Source organism: Bubalus bubalis, chromosome 23, assembly GCF_019923935.1.
Source record: "Bubalus bubalis isolate 160015118507 breed Murrah chromosome 23, NDDB_SH_1, whole genome shotgun sequence".
NCBI classification, from domain to species: Eukaryota; Metazoa; Chordata; class Mammalia; order Artiodactyla; family Bovidae; genus Bubalus; species Bubalus bubalis.
In genome coordinates, this window is record NC_059179.1 from 35358783 (window position 1) to 35366113 (window position 7331).

The 7331-nt window shown below is 41.5% G+C and overlaps 1 long non-coding RNA gene across 2 annotated transcripts; it reads left to right on the plus strand.

Moving 5' to 3' along the window:
• The first annotated feature begins 1823 nt into the window (after positions 1–1823).
• LOC123331312 lies at positions 1824–6146 on the plus strand. Of its 2 annotated transcripts, none has more exons than XR_006547867.2 (2): positions 1824–2076; positions 4679–6146. It is a non-coding gene; the product is annotated as an uncharacterized LOC123331312 (long non-coding RNA). The 2 variants fall into 2 exon arrangements; XR_006547868.2 differs by lacking the exon at positions 1824–2076 and adding an exon at positions 3414–3544.
• The last annotated feature ends 1185 nt before the right edge of the window (positions 6147–7331 follow it).

Genomic DNA, 7331 nt, shown 5'->3' on the forward strand with positions numbered 1-7331 from the left:
CTGGAGTAGAACCAAACCACGTGAAACGTTACTCCCCCTGTGATTCTGATGTGCACTCTGGTATGAGAACTATTACTTTAGGTCGTAATCAGTTATTTGAACCTTAGTATAAGTGAGAATCCAAAGAAAAGTTTGAGAGGGGGTGAGGGGGTGTAAAAGGATAGTAGCAGATGTGAGGCAGTCAGCTTTGGAGAGAAGCACACAAACCTGACACCTCACCATTCTCCCAGGACCCTGTATGCAGAGATTATAAAGGAACAACATGCATGAAAATATACCTTTATGGTATTTCAGCTTATTGGAACAATGAAACAGCCAGGCTCAGAGAGGAAGAGTACAATAAAGAGAAAGAGAAATAGTTTTGATCTTCTGATGAAAAATGTGGAATCATCTCAACTGTGTCTCAATTCTGAAAGCTTAAATCATGACCAAAGGCCGGGAGAGGGTCACTGGAGACACATCCAGAAGGTGTGATCTGGGTGTCTCTAGATACTACTAAAGAATTGGGAGATGATGTTAAACACAGGACACTGCTTCCTAGGCAATTTAGGGGACTCAGCTGGGGTTCATTACAGTTTCAGTGTGGAGCCAAATTCTGCTCCAAGCTTTTCATAAATGACTTTTGCCATGACTGGTGTGTTCACATGCCAGGATGGGTCCTAATATTTGTTTTTATCACTGACAGAGGATGAAAACTATAGAAATAATTTTTCTCTCATGTCTTACCAGAACAAAAGAAGATCCATCATCGACCCTAAATAACCAGTTGTTTATACTGATAATTTTTTGAAAGCTCTTAATGTTTTACATTCCACTGTGTTATAGTCATTTCTTCCTTAACTATTAATTAGAGTATTCCTGCTTGAAAAATGAGAATATTTTTATTGCAAGTAGAATGATCATAAATCTTATAAATTTAAACCAGGAATAAAAGCCCCATTGAGTTAGGAGGAAATCAAAGGACTGTAAAATATATATCATTCATTTTCCCCTGGGTGGCCTGATTCTTCCAATGTCAGGATCTGCCTGCTATCTTGTCATAATATGAAGAACTGTGCTGATATTCGAGATGAGATATTACAATGTTCATTACTAATTATACACATAGATTCCTGATGATCACAAATGTTTAATGCATTGAAAGGGAAGAGACTTTATTAAAGACCTTATTGTTCATGCACTTTTAGAACTTATCTTTTGGGGTTTAGTTTGGAAGGACTTATACAATTAAAGAATTGTTTTCTTTTTTAAATAAAGGAAACTAAAGAACTTGGCAAATTCCACATAATGAAAATGAGAATTCCTTGTAGGAATGGAAACTGATTCCTTAGCGCCCTGGTAAGCCTACACATTTTCCTTTACACATCCCTAGAAATAAAAGAGAATCATTTCAGAAAAAAGCAGTCATTATCCATTCTATCCAGAGAAGTAATTGCCACAGTGAGTATTCTCACAGCATAGAGCATCACAGTATTGCTGATGGGTGAATATTTTATTTTAGCCTCAGTAAAAACTAAAATCTTTCTCTTACCAGAAGTACCAGGCGAAGTACTTAAAAACAATCACAGAAAAGCTTGTCTTATAAGTGCAAGAAAAAGAACATTGTGTTATAGATTTCTAGGCCATCCTGAAAATGGTGATTCTTTCTCAGGAAGAACAAAATGTAGTTTCTCCACTGACAGCCCTTCCCTAGAAAGAGGGGCAAAGCAAAGGCGGCGGTCTTAAAATGAATCATTGAACACTAATACCCAATTACAGGTTTTATTACTGTAAGAGCAAAAGGCCAAAGACCAAGATCATTTCCTATCACAGCTGAAGCCAGTTAGCAACCTTTTAGAAAAGAACACACACCAAAATAATTGACGTCATCTGCGAAAAGGACTCATACTCCGAAGCTTCCATCAGCATTGCCGAAGCTGCGGCAGGTTATAAATAATCCCACTCAGCCTACACTGCCACTTTTGTCTGTGAAGCAAACTCGGCTCCACTAGATCGACCTTCTGAATAATGATACTCAACTTCACTTACATGTTAGCAACCACTGACACACTTTAATTGTTCATCAAAAACTGCTAAGTATGTTTCTTTTTGGAGCTATGGACAATTTCTAATTTTCAAGGTGATATTGAATTATGGAATTCTGTGCCCCCCTTCCCCAATTAAATAGGTGTGTCCCAAGGTCACCCAACCTCATGCTCTATAGGCCTAGCAGAGGGCTGGGTACCTTGTTCAATAAATACCACTGACTGATGGATTGTTCCATGGCTGCACATGGATTAACCCGAGTGGACGTCTAATGCCAGATGAAAGATAGTGACCCTACTTTGAACCCTCATTGGCAGCTCACCAAGGAATTTCCGTTTCATCCATTCCGATTTCTGCAAGTTATAATGAAGCACTTTCTGAAACTCATTAAAGGGAAAAAATCCTTGATTTACCATGGCTAGCAATCTCTTCCTCCTCTGCTTTCTTTTCTCTTCCCTTCCTTCTTTTGCACTCCCTTCCCTTTCCCTTTCTATTTACACCCAGAAGCATTTATTGCTGGCTACTGAGCTAGGAGCTGGGAGACATTCCAAGAGATGCACTTTTTCCTCCAACCTGCTTCAGAGGAGCTCCCAGTTTAGTGGGCTACGTTATTGTACATCTGCTTCATTTCAGATGCATTTAATCTATTGTCATGTTTTTTCTTTTTCTTTTTTGTAATTTATTTTAATTGGAGGCTAATTACTTTACAATATTGTGGTGGCTTTTGCTATACATTCACATGAATCAGCCATGGGTGTACATGTGTTCCCCATCCCGACCCTCCCCATCCCATCCCTTGGCCATCCCAGTGCACCAGCCCTGAGCACCCTGTCTCATGCATCAAACCTGGACTGGCAATTGCTATCTTTAACCTTTGTAACAATCTGGAGAGAAAGTCATTTGCCCACTGCATTTTACAGATAGGGAAGAAGCTTAGAGTGGTTAATTAACTTGCCAAAGGTCACATAGCTAGTAAAAGACAGATTTGGGATTCAAATCTTGATTTATGTGGACCCAAAGTCAATGTTTATTCCCTGATAATATTCTGTTCCTAGAAAGGGAAAGATAAGCCCCCCATTGCAGGATTGTTACCACCACATTGAAGAGGGATTTCTCCTCTCCTGAGGTTTCTTTGAAAATGTTTACATCTCAGTTTGATTATAATTCATAAAGGCACACATTTAAAACACATTAGGTATTTCAAGCACAAAGGCTATGACTTGGGTCAGTGCCAGCGTAAGCCTGATTTACAGACCAGCGGTGATGCTGGGAAAAGATTGAAAGCAGAAGGAGAAGGGGGCAACAGAGGATGAGATAGTTAGATAGCATCACCGACTCAGTGGACATGAATTTGAGCAAACTCCAGGAGACAGTGGGAGACCGAGGACCTGACGGGCTGCAGTCCATGGGGTCACAGAGAGTCGGACACGACTTAGTGACTGAACAACAGCAAAAGCAGACCTGTGCTAGGTGACCTATGTCTTATCAGTCTGTGATGAGCTAAACACAGAAATCGAAAGTAAGCATTTAGGAACTTTTATAGCAGTTTGACAGAGTGATAATAATTTTATAATAATATAAAATAACATAATAATGAATAATACCAAGTAATAAATCACATGGCATATTTGGTGGATTTTTTAAATTTAATTTTTCTTGTAGTTCATTTTTTAAAATATTTTACAAAAGTATAAGTCTCCACACATTGGGTGTGTGTGCTTAGTCCCTCGATCATATCCAACTGTTTGCGACTCCATGGACCTTAGCCCCCACCAGGCTCCTCTGTCCATGGGATTCTCCACTGGAGTGGGTAACCATTTCCTTCTCCAGGGAATCTTCCTATTTCAGGGATAGAACCCATGTCTCCTGTGTTGCAGGCAGGTTATTTACCATCTGAGCCACCAGGGAAGCCCCCAGTATGATTTTTCTGTAAGCACCTCTAGGATACCCAGAAATAGATCTTTTCTCCTTCCTGTACTGATAGACTGCGACCAATTCCTGGGTCTGTTTCTGAGGGATTTGGGAGCACTGGGCCACTCCAGGGAGCACATGTATGCCCCTAAGCTCCTCTGGCCTGGTGCCTGGAACAAAGGGAGTTGCAGGAAGTGCTTGATGAATGTTAAATGGAACAATTAGTGACCAGTGACCCATGAGGTAACGTTGCTTCTGAGTTTTAATTCATGGTGCTTGGTGAAAAAAGAATGAAGTGTGGACATATCAGTGAACCTTCCAGTCATTTTGATCATGGGCCTTAGTGACAGACGTTGAAGATGCTTTTAAGTGGGGCGATTTACACACAGTGTTGATTGAGAGCGGTGCTCTTTACCCTGCCTCGCTGGAGCATTCCAGTGAATAATGCAGGGCTGTAAGATAAGCTCAGCGCTCTTCTGTGGGCAGAAGATAGACATATAATCTGGCACTTGGAAGAGACATCCTGGACAATTTATGTACCCAGCAATCAGAATTGGCTTATTCATGACTTCCAAGGGAAGATATGCATTTAAGGAGTGGGTTATTGCAACTGGTGATAAAATGCTGCTGCTGGCAGAAAAATGTTATTTTTATGAAAGCTTTTAAAAGAAATCTTTTCCCCACACCCTCAAGGATAATGTATTTAAGATTTCAATGGCATGTGTCATTTCCTTATTTTCAGAGCTGTGTCCAGGCCATGAAAACATCTTCTGCTTATAGTGACACCTTAACTGACGTTGATTTTCTGCTAGTTGGTGACAAGCATGAATCCTTCGTGGAAAAATTGCAGGAATCGAGCTGTGTGGCTGGCTCTGCCCCCAGAGACCTGCTGCGTGAGCACAAGACTGCTCTTTTATCTGTGACCGAAGAAGCTAACAGGATGATTCGGAGGCCAGGGGAAAACATGCTCTAGGGATTTCTCCTTTCAGACACTAAAACGGGAGGAAGATTAATGGCTGGCAAAGTCACACTGCAGATTATAATTCTCTTCAGGCAGGTTATAAAGGTGCCCTGACACCCTCTGTGAGGTGGGGGAGATGAGTAAGGGGAGGGCCACACAGCTGCTTTCAAAGCCATTTATCAGCAAAGAATGTATCGCTCAGTAAAATGACACCATGTCTAAATATTCTTGCCTGGCAACCCTATCTGTTTTATGTTGGAGTGTGAACTAAATGTGTCTTCATGGTAATCAGAAAATAGAATTTATGCATGTGAAATACTTAAATATTAGACACATATGTTTAATAAAACAAGCTGGCTTGTTCTAAACTCTGAAAGGAATCAAGGTTAAAATTTCATATGTGGGTTTGCTCATCTAGTTGATGAATTACACAGACTGGCAGCTTTATGAATGTCATAAGGACCCCAGCTTTCTGATAAAATATGGAATATTTATTTTGTTAGATGGCAGGATCTCCATATTATTTTAAAAACTATATGTATCAGAGAGAAAGATACTGAGAGAGAGATGTTCCCCTGGAAGAGGTATTTATTAACAAAGATACATGTATTTGTTGGTTATAATGGGGCTCAGGATATGCTACTCCAAAATTTGTCACCTTGCTATGTTGAATATCTTAAGCAGAAGGAATGTGAGAAAAGGGCAGAAGCGAGAAGGTCACTCTGACCTCACCCCCTTGTTTTTCTTCCCTGAAAGCAGGAGATAAAGCTCCCAAGTGAAAGGTACCCTCTCTGTGCCAGGAGGAAAGAAGGCTTTCTTATCACACTAGAGCCAAGAATTTGGGGCCTAGATATCTGTACAAAACAAACCTTGTTAAACTAACCCTTATTAGTTATTTCTTCACCATTTACCACCCCAATACCAAATCCCTTTGCCTTGTCAATTATCTATTGCATCTTTGTTTAACAGGAGTCCCCAGCCTTCAGGATCTAATGCCTGATGATCTGAGATGGAGCTGATGTAATAATAATAGAAATAAAGTGCATAATACGTGTAACATGCTTGAATCATCCCCAAACCATCGCCCCCACCCCCACCCCCCAGTCCATTGAAAAATTGTTTCCCATGAAATTGGTCCCTGGTGCCAAAAAGGTTGGATAACGCTTGTCTGAAAGGTATAAAAGTCTCCTCTTCTGGTCACTTTTTGGGTCTTCATTGTTTTGTGAAGTCTCCCACGTATATATAAAAATTCAGTAAAATGTATATGCTTTTCTCCCATTAATCTGCCAGCTTAATTTTCTGACCCTGTGAGGGAACCTAAGGGAGTGAAGGAAAACTTTTTCCTCCCCTACAGGTAGGATATAAACTTTAGCAGGATAGTTCCACCATTAGCTGAGCCGGCACGATTCTTTCACAAACCAAACATAAATTTGAAGTTCCCATCTTACAGCTTAAGAAACACTGAGTTTGAAAGTGATCTTCACTAAACTGAGAGAAAATTGTTTTGTTTCCTTCTGTTACTGACCCTCCAGAGTCAGCCCCCAGCTGCAGTCCTGCTGCCCGCTGTCGTTCAGTTCAGCAGAAAAATATCGAATAGTGTTCAGGAGCAAAGAAAAGCTTTAGTCTTTTTAACAAAACAAAACAAAATGGAGAGGTGCCAGCCATAGTCCCAGGGCACACACTCTCCGGACAGGCCATGGATGTCCATGGGGCTGCTTTATGGGGATTTCATCTGTGAGGGGAGGGATGAAGGTCTTGTGGGCAGGGCATGCGCAGGTGTGTTGCTCAGGGCTCCAGATTGCCCCGCCAAGTGCAGCATCTCTGCACACCGCTCCCTGTTGCCATGGTGACTGAAGGGTCAGGTACATCACCTCTGCAGTCATGTGCCAGGTGCATCAATTCTGCACTAAGAATGCTGATCCCACGTGTGAGAATGCTGATCCCATGTGTTAGGCGCAAGATTACTGTAGGTGCCGCATGTAGGTTAGTGAAACTAGACTAAGCACAAAAGAAGAGGTTAGCCCTTATCCTATACCCCCACCCCTACGCCAGTGGGCTTTGCCCGTGATACTTACGGAAACCCTGTGAAGTAGACCCAAATTTTATTTCTGGGGAAAATGACCAGTGTGTTCATAGAGAGTTAGTGCTTATTCAAAGTGGGAGAGTCCAATAGAAAAAAAAGAAAAGAAAAAAAAGAAAAATTATTATGGGCTAAGGTCTTATTCCAGAGAAGGCAATGACACCCCACTCCAGTACTCTTGCCTGGAAAATCCCATGGATGGAGGAGCCTGGTAGGCTGCAGTCCATGGGGTCGCTGAGAGTCAGACATGACTGAGCGACTTCACTTTCATTTTTCACTTTCCTGCATTGTAGAAGGAAATGGCAACCCACTCCAGTGTTCTTGCCTGGAGAATCCCAGGGACGGGGGAGCCTG